This window comes from Gymnogyps californianus, chromosome 16 (genome assembly GCF_018139145.2).
Source record: "Gymnogyps californianus isolate 813 chromosome 16, ASM1813914v2, whole genome shotgun sequence".
In the NCBI taxonomy this organism is placed as follows: Eukaryota; Metazoa; Chordata; class Aves; order Accipitriformes; family Cathartidae; genus Gymnogyps; species Gymnogyps californianus.
This window is the reverse complement of record NC_059486.1, coordinates 16,755,343-16,777,766: the sequence shown is the minus strand read 5'-3', so window position 1 is coordinate 16,777,766 and position 22,424 is coordinate 16,755,343. Positions and strand designations below refer to the sequence as shown.

The 22,424-nt window shown below is 43.7% G+C and overlaps 1 protein-coding gene across 1 annotated transcript in view; it reads left to right on the top strand.

Moving 5' to 3' along the window:
• TTC28 (tetratricopeptide repeat domain 28) overlaps positions 1–22,424 on the top strand; it is a 132,824-nt gene that overhangs the window by 344 nt on the left and 110,056 nt on the right. The gene's annotated exons all lie outside the window — the stretch shown is intronic.

The following is a 22,424-nucleotide window of genomic DNA, read 5'->3' as shown; positions in this document are numbered from 1 at the left end:
GGCCGCTCGTCCCCTCCGCTCGCCCCTGTCGGGGCCCGGGCGGCGGCGGGCAGCCCGCCCGGTGTTCGGGCCGCTTCCTAATATGGCTGCTGGGCTGCGGCGGCGTTCGCCGCGCGCGGTCAGCGGGACGTGGCGCGGCCGGAGGGGCCGCCCGGGGTCGGACGCCGCCTGGGTTGTGTCCGGCGGCCCCCCCGCCTGTCCGTGCGGCGGGGCGCGGTGTCCGTGCGGCGGCCGCGGTGGTTCGACGCCTGGCAGGACGTTCTTCTTCCAACACGCTTGGCAGTGGTTTTTATTGACATTCTTTTGAGGGAAAATCTAGCAAACTGAGTGTGCTGTGCCGCCCCTCCTCAGCAGTGACCCTTGCTCCTGGCAGCTGTGGACTATTATACTTTTTATTTTCTTTTTTTTTCGCCCCCCCCCCCTTTTTTTTTCTTTTGGAAAAACCTGCTTGAACCAGCAGGGCTCCTTCTTTCTTTGTAGCATGATGTGTGATACTGTGTTTTACATCAGGGAAGAAATAGAAATCATATGTGAAATGCATGAGAGCGTCTCTCGCTTTGAGTGCTAGACATTGAAATAAATGGTGCTTCAGAACGTCCTGATTGGAGTGTGTATTGCCGCTGCATCTCTGGGTAATCCGTCAGGCTTTGTGTCACTGATACCTCATCTCTTTTCAGCTGTTCTGAAGCCGTTCCTTTAATTTTTTCAAGCAGGCAATTGCTTCTAGTGAGAGGAGCTCTTATTTCAAATCATTGTGTCTTCAGCAGGATAAACAGATGACGGGCAAGCTCGATGGGAGCGTCTGCACATTTTTCAAGCCCCTCTGTGCCTCCTTTCAAACTGGTTTTAAGACGTCTACAAGCTATAGATTTTTAAATGTCTGTTTTTACTATTTTCAACTGAATGTGCAGTCACTCCTGTGGTTATGGCTGTGGAAACCCCTCCAGGCCATGGTTACAGCAGTATTGACTGAACCACTGAAATATTATTCTTGGCTGCTGGCTGGACTCCTCGGCTCTGGAAGATTCCGTTTCGAGTGTCAGGATTCACTCTGCAGTATTGGCTCACCCGCTTATGCTTAAATCACGATGTCAGATGGTTATTTTTTTTTCTCTGCATTATCGTCTGTGTCCAAATCAAGTTGATTTTGGGCAACCAAATTTCATTGTGTAGAGGGTACAGAAGATAGCTGAACTTGTCTGAACTGTCAAGCATCTTACTAGTCTGAGCAAAAAATAATTCCTACTCCTGCTATGATGTGATGGAAACTATGTTCATGTTGGAATAGGTTCTCTTTTCAACTGTAGTACCAGTAAAATCTCAGCAGAGGTTATTTTGTCAGTCTTGCCAGCATACTCACGTGAGTGTAGCCAGGATTTCTGCTGGCCTGGCCTGAGTGCCTTTGTAGTGTTGCAGTCATGTGCTTTACAGAGCAGTTTCAAGAAAATGACTCATGCAAACCACTCGAGAAGGCACTGCTGCTCCATTTCTTAATAGGACACAAAATGAGAAAGACAGTATAGTAGCTAGCGTTCCTGTAGCCCTTCGTTGTTCATAGCTGTTGGTCGTTTCTGAAAGTGACTTCTGCGAAGTGATTTGCCTGCCTTTTCCCTGCTAAACTATCCAAATGTGAGAGTTGTCAATACAAAAGCTGAACATGTGTGCTGCTGTACTGAATTAGGAGTCTTGTTTGATTTATTATATTTGTACTGTTCTTTTGCTTTACCCATTTTTTTTTTAATTATTAAATGTTTAAGGTGTTTTGTTTATTGACGGATTTTTGCTTTTACAACTGTTAAACTGTGCAGCATAGGATCGCATGCAGTGTGTCAGTCCTGTGTGTAAACCTGGAGTAAGCTCCTTTGTTTGGTGATGCTAAGATATAACTATTGCCCATAGTGCGTAAGGCATTATCTTGCCTTCAGCTAATGAGAAAAAGAGTTTGCATGTGACTGAAGTATTTTTTTTCCTGTCATAAACCACATATATTTTTCAAAGTCTAGAAAATTACTATTGTTTACTAAATTTTTCCACAAGCACCAGAACTAATAAAGACTCTTTTCCTGTGGACTTCAGCGACTTGCCTCTGACTCCATTTCCCTTCAGGTTCCCCCTGCATCTCTGTCTAGCAGGTGGCTGGTTCAGAGCAAGGCTCATGTTGGCGGCCTGGGTGGCCACTGCCGCTGGAATATGTTTCTCTGGCAAGCGGTCAGTGGGCCCAAAAGCCGTCAGAGCCAGGGTGGGGGACGGGTGGGCTGCCAGTGCGTTGTGTAAGCCTGTTTCCTTGGGAAGCCAGGCTAAAATTCAAGCATAAGATGTCCAGTGTGTTACGGTGAGCACAACTGCACTGACAAACTCTCAGGAGGCTAGTAATTAAATTATACATGATCTGGATACAGATATGGCTGATGTGTTTTATTGATTATATTCTTTGAAAAGCATAAAATTAGCCATGTTAATATGTTGAGTGGCTCAGGCTGCAGGAATTACATCTTTCTTTCCAGTCCATCCCTTATCACAACCTCTTTTTGAAGCTTCCTTTGGCTCCAGGGTATGGTTTGCAGGAAGGATGAGTGTGCTGTGTGTGCTGTCCTAGGGATGCTCGCTCAGTCGGCTCCCTGTCAAATGAAACAGTCCGTGCTGTGGTGCTTTTTGCTGAATCTCATCGCCTCGGACTCACTTCGAGCTGCTCTGACCTGTCGTTGACTAGGATTTGCTGCAGCCTCTCGGCTGAGGGAAGAAAAGAATGGCTTGGATGGTGGTGTGTTCTTGTTTGCTAATGCAGATTCTTTTATCTGTGGATAATAATAATAAAAAAGCCATTATACTTGTGATCGCATAATGGGATACTGGAGTTCAGGTGAGAGAGCACTCCTTTCCAAATTATTAAAGCCAGCAAGTTGAAAAAAGTGGCGCTTCAAGTTCATTGAATGTACCTTGTTTGTTATGCAGGAGCAGTGTGGTAAATTTTGCACGCTTAAGAAGCCTGATACAGAAACTGGTTTAGATACTAAAAAAAATTGCATATAGGAGTCATTTGCTATTCAGTTATGATGACTAAATGCTGGACAAAACCTGAAATCACTGACTGTGTCAGGTGCAGATTTCATGAAGGATTCAATAAATCATTAATAACAACACAGTGATGAACTGCAATATCCCTTTGTTACTGACATGCGAAAGTTATGTATATTTACCAAGAGCATTTCAGTAAGAGGATTCATTCATATATACTAACTCCTCTATAAACAAATAGCTTTTTCAGTTTTCCAGCTGTACAGAAAAAAATATGCTCTTAGTAAATTCATGCAAATCTCATTATATTTCTGCCGTAACTTATTCTCTTTGAGATCTGTATTGTGTTTTTGAAGTCTGGATCTATGGTATTATGATATGTCTAAGTCCTCTGTTAGGATTTCAGATACGTGCTCCAGACTGTAATACTGCATTTCATCTTGGTCACTGTTGTTTTTAAAAAGCATAACAGTAGGTTGTTTTTGTTTTTTTTTTTTTTTTTAAGGTTTCCTTTTAGCCTGTAACTGTGCGCCACAGTTCATGGCTCCGTCTATCCATGCTGCTACTTAATCTGCGCATACACGTCCACTTCTGCATGGATGGAGAGGAACCGTTTACACCCTGTGCAATTTAGAGTTGAAGTGGAGTCTGAACTGAAGATGTTTGGGTTCATGAGACAGTCTCTGTTAATTTTATTAGAAACAATAGAATATCTTTTTGTGACCTTATTCTTGTCAGTAATGGTGCTTGTGTGGCCTATTATGCAGAAGCGCTGTTGGGAAAATACGGTGAATGCAGTCTGTATTGTATTGCTTGTAAAGTGTCACAGGTTGTAGAGTTCTTTTCTATAGGGAACTGAATGGGCTGATTCCCGGGTGGGCTGCTTGTGTAAAAGTAACCTTTTCCCTCTGTGTTGCAGGGTGAAATGAGTTGTGCTACAGAACAGAAAAGGACTGAGAAATACTTGCAAGACAATGATAATTTCTGCAAAGGAGCATGAGCTTAGTTGACCCTTAGGTTCCTTTCTTCACAGATTAGTAGGTTATGGGCAATAGTGGGATCGGTTGCATCAGGATTTACTGATGTGGCAAGTGTTCTGATTTTTCCAAGCTGGAAAATCAAACCTGTTTTGCAGAATTCTGCTCATACTAGGTGAAAATAAGCAAACTGATTTTTTTTTTTTATTTACTATATTTTTTCCTTCCTTTTTTTTCCCCTTCTTCCCCCCAGTTTTACCAGAGAGCACTTAAAAGCATTCACAGTAAGCTTTCCTATCTCATACTTCTTAAGAGGCTTTTAAAATCTAAATCTACCCTCTTATATGCTTAAATAAACAAAAATGGATAGTATTCCTGACCTGTTAAATATTGTATCTTTTCCATTTAAGGCCATACAGTACTTGGCTCTGGAATGGTGGTATGCCTGAATTCATAGCAATCTGAGCTGGTAATCCGTCTTTCTGCAGAGTGGTAGAGTGCTGTCCTGCGCTCTAACAGCGCAGGTCTGACAGCGACCTGGGATGAAGAAGCTTCTTCCAAAGCTGTCAGGTCTAAGGAGATACAGGCTCTCCGGCTGAACTACCTGCCCATCACAGGGCTTTGCTTTTTGGACTTCTCAGGGTGAATGTTATCCCAGACCTTCACAGGCTTTGACTGCAGGAGGCCTGCTTGCTAAAGATTTCTGAAGGTTGTGGCCTTGTGGTGGTGTCGGTTGGTTGGTTGGTTTTTTTGTTTGTTTATAGTTTTGAAGGAGAAAGCCTTGAGAAGAAAAGCTAAGAGGAGATCTTGCTGCTGTATGAGCAGAGGGAGGCACCTAATGAGAGGGTGTAGAGGAAATTGAGAGACTCTCCTTGGAGGTGCACAGGGCAGATGAGAGGCAACGGATACAACTCTGAATATAGGAAAGTCTGACTGGGTGCAAGGAGAAAATGTTTTACTATGAAGGTTGTCAAATATTGGAACAAGGTTATATCTAACTTCAACACATTACTAGCAAAGTTATCGCTGCTTAAATTTACATTTTTGTTCATTTATACCATTTAGTAGCCTGAGTTGCCTGAATATACCCTTTGTTCAGCAGTGGTGAAAATTGCTGTGGGTCCTGGATGCTTCAGTGGAGAATGGGTGAGAGGGAGAGAGCTTGCGGTACTGTATTCTGTTTGTGAAGTGTTTTGTGCAGTAGTAAATTAGACTTTCGAAAGAGCACAGAATTTCAAAACAAAAAATTAATATTCAGTAATTGAGTTTGTTGTTTTGTTCTCGATTCACATAAGTGGTGTTCTTTTGTGGTTTGGTACGTGGATGAGCCATGAAAGGTATCGGTAATCTCCGTTTTGCACAGGAGGGGAGAGTGTGGGGGTACCACCCCCCCCCCCCCCCCCCCCGAGAGGAAAGCTGGCTAGGCAGGAACAGAGCTTAGTGCGGTGTCTCTGCTGATTTGTGTATTTCCAGACCCAATAGAAAAAAAAACGTGAAGTCCTGATCAGTCTTGCCCCATACCCCACACATTCTGATGGGATGTGATATGCAATTTGTAACTACAGCGCATTATCCGAAGTTTCTAATGTACGATAGAGTTTCTACATCTTGACAGACTTTTGGTCTCATAGATCTGATAAGATACGTGATACCTGCTTGGTTTTGCAAACTCTCTTTCCATACTGTGAACACAGTGAAGACCCAGCAATTTTTGAGGGGACAGCCCCCCAAAACGTTATCATTTCATCCTTTGCTATCAGATTGCTGTTGCCTTTTGTCATCTAGTACTTGTGTTTCACGGTCTTCTGCTGAATGGATTACTGACTTCCACCTGTCTGTGAATATTTAGGGTCTTTCAACATGGTAAAGATTGGCCCTTTGATAATACTATTTAACTGTTGGGTAGAGCATGAGCTCTAATAAGCTTCGTTTGAAAACCGATGTTCTGAAATGCTTGGAAGATGCTATGCTATGAGCAGGCTCAATCCATCACTGATTTTTCAGGTACTGCAGAAGTTTAGTGAACGCTGCACTACCTCTTGTCATGGGCTTAGAGCAGGCTCCATTTTGCTGTGCTGCTGGGACCCCAGCCTGTGCCCTAACAGCATAGGATTAGGAGTAAAGTATAAATGGAGATGTTATGTGGCAACAGAGATGTGCAGAGGCAGCAGCAGTCCAGCAGACTCTGTTCCCATGGTTGATGACAAGATATGTGGCATTGTATATGTTTGCTTATGAAAAATAGTGAATAACTGACATTACATTTTCCTGACATACATTTTCCTTATGCACAAGAACAGAAAATGCAAAGCTTAGTTTCTTGTAACCTCTGGTGTTTTGTTTGAGTTTATACAGTTTTTACAAATACTGCAGCAGCTGTTGCCATACTTGTCCTTATTGCCCGAAAAGAATGCACATCAAAATGCTGTCTTCGAGTCTTTGATTTACTCAGCAGAAAAGAACTGCATTGTCCAATGCAATATTATAAATGATCTTCCTTTGACTTAATCTGTGGATGTGGTTTACTCCTTCTCTTCTCTGCATGCACTTTTAAAAGTCTATATCTCTTAGGCTTTCATAATAGCCTAATGATAGGGTCATCAGATAGGGATTGGTGATTCTTGTTACTATCAAAGATAGATGCATATTCTGGCAGAGCAGAACTGTGGGTTAATCAATGTGATGACAACATACAATTCACCAAGAAACAATTCTTCCTATATTTCCTAAATACAGCATTTGATAGGAATACTCTTTACAGTAAGTGCTGTACTGGAGAATTTCAGAGTAGAAGATAATTACTTGTAATTATGGAAATTTCTGCAAGGGAAATTGTCTTAATTTGTTCCTGTTAAGAAATGGAATTGCTCTAGTTGCAGCATTTGAATCCTTCTAGGAGATTAATGCAATCTTCCTTCGTTACTGTGAATGGGCTTTGTAACCTTCTGGTGTATCTAAAATCACCCTTTAATCCTGCTCATCCCTTGAATTTCTACTAAAACTTAGTTTGGTTTAGAAGAAAAATCAATAACATGCACAAAGCTTCTCTTAAACTGGGTCTGTTATTTCAAGAGCTGACAAAAGAGGTTAAAAATGAGGGTACAGAAGCACAAGAAGAAACTTAGATGTGGGTGAAGGTGAAAGAAGAGCATGTGATACTCAGCAAAGGTAAGAACTTACTCCTTATAGCAAAGATGTGAGACGTGCACATCGTGTGTGTGTGTTCTGGTAATCGTGGATGCCAAGTCAAAGCAAAACTTCAAGTGTGGTTTGTGTGCTTTGTGGGTAAGAAGCCTTTTCAGTGCAGGGCAAACTGAGAAGATCATAACAAAGTAAACAAAGGGGGGAAGGAAATGGATACGACTAGACAGTCTTTTCTAGGTCAGTGCAACATGTTCTTCCCCTGCTTGGAGAACCTGCTTTGCCTGCATGCAAAATCAGAAGTCATTCAGATGCAATCAGCATGGCGCCACGCTCAAATACCTGCAACCTGCCTCTCAGCAAGGCTGACGTCCTTGCCTGGCACTGCGTTACGGAGCTTCCTTTTACGTAAAGGCTGATGTCTATGTCCTCTTTTGCAGAGCGCCAAACTTGTGTCAAATTGGCTTTGTAGACACTATGCATGGTTTATTATCTTGGTCTATCTGTATATGTTTATCGGATTGCTGTATTTGAATTGAACACTGGAAAAGAATTTCATGATGTGGAGTCTTTCAGACAAGTTTGAATGTCACTTCTCAATGTTACATGGAAAAAATGGAGTCCTCAGCTGCCAAATGAAATTAGTGCTTGTTAACATATTTGTAATATTCTTCTCTGTGCTACTTTATTTAAGCAGAATTTTATCCCCTTGTCCTGGTTTCAGCTGGGACAGAGTTAATTTTCTTCCTAGTAGCTGGTATAGTGCTGTGTTTTGGATTTAGTGTGAGAATACTGTTGATAACACGCTGATGTTTTAGTTGTTGCTAAGTAGCGCTTATCTTAAGTTAAGGATTTTTCAGTTTCCCATGAAAGCGAGGAGGTGCATAAGAAGCTGGGAGGGAGCACAGCCAGGACAGCTGACCTGAACTAGCCCAAGGGGTATTCCATACCATAGAACGTCATGCCCAGTATATAAACTGGGGGGAGTTGGCCGGGAGGGGCAGATCGCTGCTCCGGCATTGGTCAGCGGGTGGTGAGCAATTGCATTGTGCATCACTTGTCTTTCTTGGGTTTTATTTTACTCTCTTTTTGTTATCTTCCTTTTCATTACAATTATTATTATATTTTATTTCAATTATTAAACTGTTCTTATATCAACCCACGAGTTTTACTTTTTTTTTTCCCCTGATTCTTCTTCCCACTCCACTGGGGCAGGGAGGACTGAGCCAGTGGCTACGTGGTGCTTAGTTGCTGGTTGGGGTTAAACCATGACACCCCTGCTGTGGTTAATGGACCCTCGTAATAGGGATTCCTGGGTCAGTTTGTAAGAACAGCAGCAGCTTGTATTGTTAAGTATATTTAACTGGAAACTTGGAATATTGGTTTGACAGGAACAGCTAAGCATACAAATCTGACAAAAAGAGGCAAAGTGAAATTGTACAGTTTATTGATACAGGTTGGATGGACTGGTTCAGCCATAGAGTATTTGGGAAGGAGAGCATGCGTGTGGAGGAGTGGGAAAGGATTCTTTACGTGAAATGAAGAAAAGGTTGTCCAAAACTAGGCTAGAGAAATGCCTAGCGCGGGATAACAGCAGAAGCCCAGGATGGCGGGGGTTTTTTGCTAGGATGCTGGCTTAAAAAAGTTTGGAGTGATGAATAGGGAAATGTTCTCTGATTGATTTCTCCTGCGCTGAGAAAACCAGGACTTTATAAATAATAAAATACCTGGCTGTGTCATCAGTTTAATTGGAATCATCTCCGGGACCATTACTCTTTGGTCAGCCACAGCTAAAAATGGTGGCAGCATTCATCCTGGAATATTTATTAAAGCTGTACAGATCGTGCCATCAGCATAGCTCAGATTCATCCCCCCAAAGGTAAGGCTGCGTGGGTTGAGCTGATCTAGACGAACGCTGCCGTCGTCCTGCCCCCCCGGGCTGCACAGCACCTCTGGCACTGGTGCTCATGCCACTGTGCAGCGAGCTGATCCGGTGGCTGGGCCGCCTGGGAGCGGACCCATGGAGAGCGTGTTTGGTTTCAGGGGGCTCAGCTCCCCCGGCAGCTCACCACGCTCCGAGCGGGGAGCAGAGCGGTGCGGTGCCGCCCCGGCCCAGCCCGCAGGAGGAGCGGCCGCCGGCGCTGCTGGTGCCGTGCTGCTCAGAGGCCCAAGCCTTGGTGTTGCTGTTGTGATATTTTTTTTTCTTTTTTTTTGACAGTGAATAGTAAGTCATTAACTTTTTCAAAAAAGTTTTTTTTTCATTATCTGAAAATGCCGTTCTTCCTATCAATTTTTGCTTATTGTTTCTTTTATTCTTATTATTTACTAGCTTGCTACATTTAATGGAGTAAATGAGGATTGTGAGATGAACCTAAGTGTGCCATCTTATTGCAAACTATGTTTACATGCCTTTCCTGGGAGCATGAACAATTCAGTGACTTCAGCTATTTTAATAACCCAGATCTAGGCTTGTTTAGTTTCTTGCCTGATGTACACTACATTGGAACAAAATTATACAGCTGAGATGGGAGTGTTGATGGGATAGCCTAGTCTGAAACTCTGGAATCAGGATTAAGTTTTGTGGCTTTAGCTGCAAATAATTTCTGTCCTTTTAATGGAAAATAGTTTGTAAAAGCACTTCTTGCAGTTAGTGTACAAATCAGTTGAATCTTTCCTGGACACAAACTGTTGTTTGGCCTGCCACTGACATGATAGGGCAGTTGGGTATTATACTGGTGAATCTAGCTGAACTGGAGCTGATGTCAGAAGAACTAGGTGGGTGTCTCCCGCTGTGGTCTGGGGAGGCTGGGTACCTCGGGCTGCAGTGTTGTGTCCAAACGGGCTGTTTACATCACCCCTGTAAGCCAAAGACGTTAAGGCAGAGACAGCTAGACACACACACCAGCTTGTGTTTGGCTCAGTACTAGCCAGTGCAGACTTAGGCTGGCTCCCAGCAGGCAGAGGAAGGGTCTTTGCTGTGCTGTTGTAGGGGAGGCTCAAGTGCAGAGATAGTCAGCGTGGCTGAATGCCAGTCTGCCTTGGGTCTTGCTTGGGTAGAGTTCTGTATCTGCTGCACCTCTGGGCACATGTCTTGCTTGGAGGAGGCAGGCTCTTCAGCCTGGATTCTGTGGTGTAAAAGTGGCTGAGCAGCCCGGGGGGTGACCTAGCTGCATGGGGCTTGTCGGTTGAGGCGCTTCTCTTGGACAGCTCTGCTGGTACAGGATCCAAATCAAATCGTGCAGTTCTGGGAGCTGCCACCTGCTCAAATTAATTCAGATGCTATGTATCTGTAAAGAAGCATGCGGAAATATATTCTGAACTAAACTGCCATCAGAGTGATAAAACAACTGTCTGATCTCATAGTAAACTATGCTGTTTTTCTTTCAGAATTTTTTTTGTTTTTCTTTTTACCTTGTCATTATTATTTTGTTTTCTGTTATGATTATCTTGTAACCTGCCAGGTGATGATATCAGCTCATCTACCTTGAAACCGAAGTCTGGAATGGAAGGAAAGGTAATTCCATTGATATTCTGCCAAGTATCCACACTTCCCTGACAAACCTGCTGTTTTGTAACTTCCTTCAGCAAACACCAGAAAGGCAGACTATCCATACGCCTCCCATATGGATGACTGCAAGGGGCGAGCAATTCTGCCTTCTCTTAAAGTGGAATCGCACCTAAGCAGCCATGAATTAACCTCCATAAAACATTCTACTATTTTTACTCTTAAGTGGCAGGAAGGAGGGACTTAGAAGGCTGATACATAAAATATCCAGCTGTGTTATTCATGTTAATTAGGACTTTACAGAAACTATTACGACTTGGCACCGTCCCATTTTCCATAGAAATGTTAATCTGTTATGGTTGGAGAGCCCTTTTGTGAATTTCTGGGTTCTGAATTTTAGCTCTTGCTCAGATGCAGACCCATACCTGGCGTGTCTGGGCAGAGAAACCCCATTACCAGTCTGCCACAACGTGGAATGCATACCACGGGGTCTTTTCTCCCCACACGTGCTAGTTTCTTGGCATGTCCCTGGGGCCTTCCTGGCAGTGGGAGTTCTGGTTTCCTAATTACACCTGTGAAGTACCAAGGGGCTGTAAAGCCGTGAGTTTCGGCATAATGGGGACTTTCTTAGCCACAAGTCCTGTTACCGTAAAAGACACTACAGTTACAGGACTTTGAAAAGCAAGAGACTTTGGAACACAGCTTCCATCATTACGATCTTGTCACGCTGGTGAGCTTTGGTTGGTGGGAGTCCTGCAGACAGCCAGCCAGGCCTCTCACAACCTAATCGGTTCTGTGTTTAGAAAAGCAGTTTTCTTTTAAAACTCTGCCTCTGTTCTTGCTATTATCTTCTAGATAGGAAGTTCTGCAAAATAAATGGCCACTGTTACAACCAGCTATTGTTGAATTAGATTAGGCTCTTTTTCTGCTAATGGTCCTCTTTGCCCTGTCACGGGCTTCTAGGACTGCATAAGGTGTCAGGCTCTTGCTGTAAAATGGATGCTGTAGACAACAGTTGCCATCATGGTTGACATTCATCGAGTAAAATGAGATTCATAATTAGGCTCAGACGCCAGGAGTATTTCAGGGACACAAAAGAGGAAATAGTTTTTTGTAGACTTAAGAATGGGTAAAGGATGACTGGTAGGTTTCCAGATATGTTAACAAGAAGGTTCAGTGCCTTCTTCCCCACCTTGAGAGTCCTGATAATGACAGCATGCTCTGTGACCAGAGCAGAGGCTAGCAACAAAACTCAGCCCACGTGGGGCTGACGGAGCTTCGCATATCAGCCAGTAGAAAAGGAGGGAGAATCTTCTGTACCAGACTTCTCATTTTAGGAGATTCTGTTAAAGTTTAACCTATTTCTTCAACAGAGTCACTGAAATGTATTGTAGGACATTCCTTGCTGTCTCCAAAATGGGACGTGTCCCATTTTGCTGTGGATGTCCATAACAAATTATGTTGTCAGAGAAATTCCTTACTCTCCTAGGGAGGCCTTAAGATTGTTCTGTCCCAGTTTGCTTGGGTACTAAAAAAAATCTGGCTGGATTTTTGAACAGTTTTGTTTGCTTATAGATTTATATCCACTGGAAATCGAGCGTAGCTTGAACAATCTGGACATACACTGCATCTTGGTATTTTCTGTAATTGCTGATGTGATAATCAAACTGCTTGTAGCAGAGAGAGTTGCATATACAGCTAAGGTAGGCTCCTAGGTTGTTTACAGAACTTTCTGCGTTTTCAATTGGTTATTTTGTTCTTAGGCCTTTTCTCTTGCCCCTCCCCGAATCATTTCAGCTTTGCACCATGGATATGTCTCAGCTGGACCCGAGTACATGGATGAAGAAAGAAGTAGCTTGAGGCTAACAGACAAAGGGGAAGTGAATTAGATGACCCCGTTAGGTCTCTTCCAACCCGAGTTGTTCTACAGTTTTATGAAATAAAAAGTCACACAGATGGAGAAGGTGACTTGGAAATTTCCAGAGGAGGTACGTGGCTGGGACCTGCAGGCAGGTTGCAGTGTCTACACCTGCATTGTATGGGCCTAGTTCTGAAAGCGGTGCTGGGCAGGGTGCACCATCTGTAGTCTCTGCTTTATACTTCAGGTTTTGTAGACTGCGTAAGGCAGATTTGTGCTGTGATCTCTTGCCATGTTGCCCAACTTTGTCCAGTTGGCCTTGTATGTTCTGTGGACCCTACCTGGCAGCCTAATCTCACAGAAGCTTGGTAGATGGGGTCACACAACCTCTAGCCCACCTGGGAAAGGGGTGAGCAAAGCAGAGCTTTGTACTTAGAGATTGTACAGTCTTTTCCTTTCTGCTTTTCATCCATTTTAACTGATACATTTTTATCTAATGCCAGTTCACTTCCTGCCGTGGAAGAAAGTCTTACTGGGGTGCAGTTTTTGATCACGACACTGTTCTGCTTCTATATTCTGTTCTTCCCTGTCTCCTGCATGTTTTCTCTCCTTAAGCCACAAGTGATGTATGTCTGCTACTGCTTTGTGTGTATGTTCAGTGCCAGGAGTAACAGGGCCGTGTTTTTATTGGGCCTTATGCAGTATTGCACTACTAATGAACTAGTGGGACACAAAGCGGCTGAAGGATGTGCAGCAGGAGAAGTATTGGAGAAGTCACAGTCATTCTCCCTTCTGCTGAATCTCCATCGTGAGGATGAGGCTCATCAGCTGCGGGTTTTTGTTGCTGTTGCATTTAAACAAAGAACAGGGCTGCATCAAAAGAAGCATGGCCAGCAGGTCGAGGGAGGTGATTCTCCCCCTCTACTCCGCTCTCATGAGATCCCACCTGGAGTACTGCGTCCAGCTCTGGAGCCCCCAGCATAAGAAGGACATGGACCTGTTGGAGGGAGTCCAGAGGAGGGCCACGAAGATGATCAGGGGGCTGGAGCACCTGTCCTGTGAAGAAAGGCTGAGAGAGCTGGGGTTGTTCAGCCTGGAGAAGAGAAGGCTCCGGGGAGACCTTACAGCAGCCTTCCAGGACCTAATGGGGGCCTGCAAGAAAGCTGGAGAGGGACTTTTTACATGGGCATGTAGTGATAGGACAAGGGGTAATGGTTTTAAAGGGAAAGAGGGGAGATCTAGATTAGAAATTCTTTACTGTGAAGGTGGTGAGACACTGGAACAGGTTGTGGATGCCCCCTCCCTGGAAGTGCTCAATGCCAGGTCGGATGAGACTTTGAGCAACCTGGTCTAGTGGAAGGTGTCCCTGCCCATGGCAGGGGGGTTGGAACGAGATGATCTTTAAGGTCCCTTCCAACCCAAACCATTCTATGATTCTATGAACAGCTTCCTTCATGTGTAAGAATGCAGTCCCTCTGCCCTTGGAGGTATTATTTTGGACAGCAGTCCGTGCAAATTACCTTTGACACTTGGACCACTAGCTTCTTGTTAGCATAGCTGCTCTTCTTGAAAAGTCTCTGGGTAAACTTTGTGTGATGCAGAAAGAGGTGAGAAATTATTTTGAAGTAATGTTTAACTTCCATCTGGGATTTTCTGAGGTCAGAGCAATGCAGCTGAAATTAAAGAAAGGAGGAAAACATCTTCCTTTCAGGAAGTTAAGTAGCTCCCTCAGTAAGTATTCCTATCCAGCTCCTGTTTTCTTCAGTATGCCACCAGTTATTAGCAACACAATAAAGAATAGATTTCTTAGGTTGTATGAAAAGCAGATTGAGCTATAGGGTATTTTGTAGTGAAGAAATGTGCTTGAAAGTGAGCCAAAAGCTGTCATTTCCCTTTTCATCCATTAAAAAGTGCATTAACACTGTCAATCAGCAGGCTTCAGAGGTTAGGCAAATACGGTCAGCATCTGCCAATAAAATCAAAGATTTAACACGTCTCAGTATCAAAGTTACATTAAAGAGAGAAATTTGCCGTATGGGCATAAGCCCCAGCTGTGCGTCAGCTCTGATGACTGAACGCGTACCTGATACTTTGAAATCTACAGTGTTCCCACTGTTAAAAACAGTGTGACCTGCTCTGCAGCGTTGGGGAGGAAGTCCAGCACTCCTTTGTGTCGTGCATTTTTCTGTCATAGTGAAGGTTGGTAAGGCCAGCTGTTAGAATTAGCAAACTCTTTCAGCATTCAGTCACAATGTGTCACACATGTTAATGCAACTGGTTGTATGATGATGAGTTTTTTGAGTACAGGTGTCATTTTTATATGTTTTTCTTAAACATTTATTCTGTACTTTGTGTAGCTGGCAGAAATTAAAAGTATTTTGTGGGGTCTGTGTGTTGCTTTCCTTGCTAACTGGCATTATCTTCTGAGCAATTAGTAGCAGCAATTTCAACCCAGCAGTCCAATCTAAAACTCATCTGAGTTAGTGGAGAAATTCCCTTCATCTTCGATAGCTGTTGGATCTGGGTCTGCCCTACCGTTTTTATGCTAGGACTGCTGAAGACATTAGTGTTGAATAGTGTATGTTCTTTTTCTGACACTGGATGCTGTAGCTTAAGCTTAGGACCTTGTCATACCTTGCCTTTACTGTCTTTTAAGAAAGAAGCAGGGTTTTTTGTGGTTTGGTTTTGTTTTGTTTTAAATAGACTCCTATAGAAGTCTTCGGAGTCTACAGAAATGTCCATTTTTTCTCACCCTGTCTCTCCGCCCCCCCCCCCCCCCCCCCCCCCCCCCCCCCCCCCCCCCCCCCATTGCTTTTTAAAAAGCTAGTGTCTTGTGAGACTTTTAGGATAATGAAAATTTTGTACAGTTTAGTGATTCAAAAGAGCTCACTTGATGTTCTGTTACGGGATAGTACACAAACTTGGGGAAGATAACATTCTGACAATTATAATTTAGAGAGTTAAGGGAAGAAGGGATAGACTGTACTGTAATTAATTTCAAGGATAGTTACTGTTTTGATTGTTGTGTACTGTTTGGTGTCTGTTTCAATGCTGAGAAGATAGACAAGTTTTCAAGACTTTTAACAATTTAACAACAGTTGCTTTTTTCGCTCTGCCAGTTGACTGGATATTGCATCAAGAATGTTGAAGCTCTTGCCCCCTTGTTTTTATGCGGAAGTGTTTTCTGAACCCGGTGCTCTCCATGTTGTACATTACTCAAATTTCCTACGAGCTAATCAAGAACTTCTGGGGTAATAGTGATTCTTTAGTGGTTCTGAATTTTCACAATGACTTTGAGGGTGTGCTGGGGGTTCAGGATGGCAAGTATTACTACCTAGGTCAGGAAGCTCTGGAGAGCTGCGCCTTTTTTTGAGTCTTTTCCCATTTTGGCTTTGAAGCCGGATTGTTTCATTTGTCCTGCTCAGGGGATAAGACATCTAGATCTTATGAAGTAAAATTGTAAACATGCTACAGCACTTTGAGTTATAAGCAATTCAGCTGTTTTAAATGTAAATGGTGTAGGATTATATACTTGATTTGTTATAGCTTCCTAATTCTGCCTGTCTCAGCACTTTCTTGGCAGTTAATTGCATTATGGCTTAGAGAAGCGTTCCATAAGCTGCTGAGGACAGCTCTGCTGAAGTCTGACACGCTTTCTTCCTTGGTTACATAGCAGATAGGCACTCTGGGATAATTAGTGAGGAGGTGCTCCAGTGGCCCAGTTACTGTCTTCTGCAGCCTTTTTCCTATGAGGTCCTCTCTCCCCAAAGTTCGGAGGTCTTGTTTTGGACGTGGATGTGTGCAGTGGTTAGAATGAATAGACCTATGTTTCGGCAGGTAAAGAAATGTAGGGAAAGACTTAATATTTGCACAGGCACTCAGTGAGAGAGATGTAGTTTCCCCAAAGCCACAGTTATTCCTGGACTTTTATTTCATCCCAAAGGGGCGGCCTTTGAAGCTTACACTTTGTGCTCTGATGTGCTTAGTAGCATGTAAGTTCACTGCCCATGTTTGACTGTACTTAACTGCACAAATAGCAAGTAGTAAGGCTGATGGTAAAGCCATTCACGTGTTAAATGATCTACAGAGATTCAAGGCATCATATCAGATTCATTCATAGTTGGCACAAGTAAACTAACTGAGTGTCTGGGGTTTTTTTGTTGTTGTATGTCATGAAAAACGGCATTCATGCTGTGGTTGATAGGTGAGCTACGTGCTGAGGAGGATAGCGTGGTTGTGTTGGTTTGGCATAGGGCTGTGTGCTGGGTTTGGCTCAGATGGAATATGGTGCTGTTGTGGATTTGTGATCAGAACAGTTGATGACACACCAGTGTTCTGGCTATTGCTGAACAGTGCTTGTGCAGCATCAAGGCCGCCTCTGTTTCTCACTTTGCCCACGGGGTGGACTGGGGGCTGGGAGGGGACACAGCTGACCCAAACTGACTGAAGGGATGTTCCATGCCATATGATGTCGTGCTCGGCAATGGAAACTGAGGGGAGGGCTTTTTTGGGAAGGTGGCCATTGCTCGGAGACTGGCTGGGCATTGGTCTGCTTGTGGGAAGTGGCGAGTGATTGCCTTTGCATCACTTGTTTTTTGTTTTCTTTCTCTTCCCTTTGCTTATTACACTATTTTTATCTTGACCTACAAGTCTTCTTGCCTTTGCTCTTCTCTCTCCTGTCCCACTCGTGGGGCGAGTGTCTGTGCTGTACTTAGCTGCTGGCCAGGGCCAACCCACTGCAGGTTGTCAGTGGTTTCTCAGGGAACACGAGTAGTGCGTAGTCTTTGCAGCTTCCTCGGATGCCCAGTGTAACGCGGCTTGTCATAAGCAGGGAGTTACTCCCTTCTTTCCATTCATGTCTTCTCCTGCCATGACATGATCAAACAAGCGAGAACTGACAGTTTGGATTGCAAGGCGTGATCCTTGTTGGAGCAGTTATTCACTAGCAGGGGTCTCACCTACTAGGGTGTTTTGGTTGCAGTGTCAGATTAGTGTCATGCATGATTCTTGACCTACAGTTGGGCAGAGCTGACAGGATTATATGGAGTGACCTTGTGAACAGAAACTATTTTGGGCTGAAGGCAATGCCACGTTTGTGCTTACAACTCCCATCTCGGTGTTTTGCACTTCTGCTGACTCCACAAAAAAGGCTCCAGATGTGAAACTCCTGCCATATGTTTGGATGCTGAAGAGTTTGTGTTGTGAAGTCACTTGCCACCTAACAGTGTTTTCCTGCGATAAGGCAGAACAAGGGCTCGTGACTGAAAGTTTCATTTCAAATAGAAAAATGTACAGTTTTAGCCATAAAGAAGTATTTGAACAAGCTCTGTAGGGATGTGGCTTGTTCTTCTGTGCTTGGTGGCTTTTCATCAGGAGTATGTTTCTAGAAGGAGTGTGGGAGCTGAGCAAGGTGTCGTGGAGCTTTGGCAGGTTGTTCTGGCCTGCCTTGCCTGGGGGTCGGGCTAGGTGCTGTAACCAGCCCTTCTGGCTCAGGAGGAGAAATTCGCTGGAGCTGTGGTGTCAGCCTTTCAGGGCAGTCTGAAAGGCTGACAAATGTGCCTGATTGGCACCCAGTGAATGAATGTGCACCAGACTGTCATCTGGTTTCCAGCAAAGTGGAAGAGCTGTCCCTGGGAGTTGATGATGGCAGCTGCATCAAACTGACGTGGGTAGAGAGCCAGCTGGTGCGGGGAAGCATGTTACTGAGGACAGCCACGTGCTTCATTAGTCTGGTGACTAATAAGCAGTTTTTGTAAGAAGAGAATCTAATATGTGATACATAAGTAAAGAAGGAAGGCAGGGTAGATTCTTCACAATTCTGCTAAAGAGCAGTCCAGTGCTCTTCCTATTACTAATTTCCCCAGAAATTACTTCAGCTTTTCCCTAGTTTTCTTCAACGCACAGGAGAAGTCTTGGGAGAGTAGGAATGCTTTTTGGTTCCCACTATTACAGAACAAGGGTCTTTGCAGCAAAAATATGTATGTTCAGTTTCACCTGAGACAAGGTCTTGATGCCATTGTGATTGTAACTGGCTTGTTACAGTCATGGTTAAGTTTGAGACTCCTGGATACAGGTTGAATCATTGTCATTTTATTCTCCATTTTTCCAGAGTCCAAACCACAAAAACATTGGCAACGGTTGTGTCTTCTGGATGGCGCTGTCTATAAGATGCTTGGCAGTCCTACTGAAAAGTCGGTGCAGAATAAGTTGCAGGGGCTACCTGGTCAGGACTGACAGCTCCTTAGCTTGCTTTCCTGTTATTTCTTCATATTCTAGTTCTGCTGTTGAGGAAAACCATCTGTGATAAGTCTTGAAGTAAATACTTAAAGCTGAGCCTTTTGGACTCTTTTTTTCTTTTTTTTTCTCCCCACACCTCAAAATCCAGCAGGCATGACAACCTCTAGTTACTTGTGAAAAATGCAAGGCACTATATTACTATTTGATTCCAGTTATCCAACCATATTTTTATATTATAATCTCATAACTGAGCATTCTCATCAGTGCCAGAGTATGGATTATTATGGAATTTCATGTATGGGTTGTGCATTGAGCTGCATTCTTTGTCAAGGTGACAATGTTCCTGATATTCCTAAATCTGCATTTCGAAAGTACTGGACCCCTGGCATCTTTTCTCATTTCTCTGGTTCAGCATCCCTCTGAATAGGTCGTCTTTGCATGGCTTTAAAAAGCAGGAAGTGATAAACACCAAACTTTAACAATTAGTGCGGTCTGGAGAGTTGCTCTGTGTAGTAGGTTGTCTGATGTGAAATAACGCATTAGAGGGAAATTTTCCTAAGGGAAATTAGACTGAAAGATGCAGGTGGACCGTGTGTCTCTGTCTCCTTGAGAAGATATGTCTTTTGAGGCATAATTAAAATTCTTTCCAATTATTCTTGCAACACGCAGTGAATGGATAAGTGTGACAGTTGAGTGACAAGCATATACACAGACTAGAACAGGCAGGCTGGGTGAATTCAGTTTTCTGACTAAAACTTTTGTTATGAGCTAAATTCATAGTTGTTATGATATAGACATGAAGTTGAATCTGCCATTCCAGATGCTGATTTCTTTTTTTTTCCTGTTGTATGTAGCAACCTCTTACTAGCTCAGACTTTCCTCCCAAGTCCCACCATCGTGTATGTCGTGTCTGTTGCAGCTGAAGCTAAAGTGATGGTCTATGGCACATCCCGCTTAGTTTAGGGAGAAGGTATATGGCTTCTGATGTGGCAAGACAACTACAGTTCAGTTAGTCTTAGCACAGAGCCTTTGGCTGCATGAGTCAGTCTCCTGTTTGCTTGGAGCATCTAAACCCTTGAGGCTTAAAAGACTGATGACCTGCCAGGTACAACATTTATTTCTTGAATAGGTTAATAGATTTTCTAGTTTTAGCCTTAATCTTATCCCGTTAATCATCTCAGCATTGTCTGATTAATGTTTTTGTTCCAATAAGCAGCTAAAACTAGGATTTACCCTATTATAGATGTTCATGTTAGCTACATTAACCTGTACCCTCTTTGTAGACTTGTGTTTCACTGCAGCATAAGTGACCCCAGATCTTGCAGGTATCTCCAGAGACATTATTAGTAAGACTGTTAGAATCTTTATGGTCCTGCTGGTGGTTGACCTATCCACTTTTGTGCAAAGTCTGCGGCTTCCATAGTAAATCCTGGAAAACCCGGACTCCACCCCAAGATAATCTATGCCATGTACGCAGGTGTACTAATTCATCCCTTTGGAGCCAGAATATGTCTAGTCCTATTTGTACCAAGTGTCAAAACGGTAATTATCTGAATGTCAAGCTGTATCCCAGGTCTGTCTGGGTCTTTGGTAATCAGTGAAGGTATACAAGGAGGTGTCCCCACTCACCTCTGTATTTGCTGCTGTTTGACTCACTGTGTCCAGTTGAATCCACTTGACAAATGCAGGTTCCAGTGGAACCCAGGCATTTCCTTGCCTGATACTTACTTTCATTGGAAAATAATGTTCTCATTTGAACAGCATTGAATCCTTTGAGGTGTACAGCCCAGGCTTGTTAGGTGGTTTGGATGCAGACAGCACTGAAGCTCTTGACTTGTGCAAAAGATCACTTACAGCTGCATTAAAATCGGTTGTCCCTGAATCACCTGAACCCGTTTAAGGGGTTCTTATCCTAGGGTTTTTACACTACAGCCCTGCACCTAGTTTTTCTCTGTTGTGCCTCCGTCTGAAGGGCAAGGTCTGAGGTGCTGAGGCTCACAAACTGGCTTTGTTATGGACCGAGTTCCAGAAGGGTTTTCATTCCTATTTATCTCAAGTCTCTCATTTAGAAACAGAGAAGGGAGAGAGCCAGACTGCTGCAGCTGGAGCGTTTGTTGTTTAGTCTCCCAGTCCTCCCATGATCCGATGCATCCTTTCTCAGGCAGCAGTTTCACTGCAGCCTTTGCTGCCATGGAGACGCATCACCAGTGGCCATTAAACTGGCGCTGAGATGGCGGCTCCTGCTGCTGCGATTCCTATCGTTGTGCTTCTGTCAGCATTTTTTTGGTTTGAATCCTGCTTTGATGAATTCCATCTCCTCTGTGCTCATAGCACAGTACCTCATGCCCTTCCAGGCATATAGCTGTTGGATGTAATGCTTTGTGGCCCAACAGAAGCTGACTCGCTCTTACTTTGATACCTTTATATCATTGAAATACAGCATTTTGAGCTGTTTCTGCCATCTGTTTTTTGCATAAGGCTTCTCCTGGCTTTCACACGATGTGTGAGAAGGCAGGAGATCTGCATGCTACCCGGAGGAGAAGTGGTGGTGTGCACGTGGGATCCAGCTGTGAGAGGGTAACCGATCAGATGGGAGTACATGTAATTTTAGCATGATTAGGGACCCGGTGTAATCCCTGTGCATAAATGGGAAGTTTTCTGCAACAGGCAGAGTCCTGTGGTTTCTAGATAAAGGACCTTCCTTTGTCAGAAATTTATTCTCTTAACTGTGGTGAACAATACCCTAATCAGGCAGCACATCTGTGGAAAGAATTTAAAGGGTATTTACTTACTGGTTGTCAAATTAGAGTCAATTTGTCGTAGTTTATTTATGTGCTCACTAGAAAATGCACTAAGGGAAATCGTCTAAAATATCGAGGACTGCTGCTGTGCAGCAAAGAGTATACAAGGAATTAGAGGGAGCGGCAGAGGGGTTGTATAAACACTTTGACTCGTGTAAAAGCTAGGAGAGGATTGTGATCCTCTGAGCCTCATGAATAGTGAACTATGAACATGGATAATATCACCGAGAGAGGCTGTTCTGTTGGAAATTCATCAAGTTTTATTAAGTTGGTTTTGTTCTTCAGTGACCATAGAGTCTCAGGTCTTAGTTTACTCATCACAGAATCATAGAATTATAGAATAGTTTGGGCTGGAAGGGACCTTTAAAGGTCATCTAGTCTAACTCCCCTTTCTTTTGGTCAGACTTAGAGTGTGCAGGGCCTGTGATTTGGCTGTGTTAGTTAACCAGCCGCTGGTGACCTAACCACTAGCTGGTTATTGTCTGGGCTGCATGAAGCATGGATCGTTCATTGTGTCCTTTCTGACGAAGCAGATGGAGTCTCAAAGCTATCACTGCCTAGTTCTGAAATCTTGCTAGCAATGCCATACGCTATTTTACCTGCGATGCATTTGGGTGCCCAGTCCACAGCCTCCAGTATTGCCTCTGCAGGCACTGATTCTGAGGAATTTGAAGGCTGCAGGTGAGCTATATTTAGCATGACTGTGATGAGACAATGGAACCAATTTGCAAGTCTGATATATGGGGACACTGAAATGCTTGTGCACCAACAGAACACACTTCCATGTAGATGTGAGATATACTGAGAGGGTTAGTGGCGAATTATCTGGTGGTGACAAGAATAGGGAGAACTCAGATTTTGCTGTAGTTCAAATGGATATGGGACCAGTG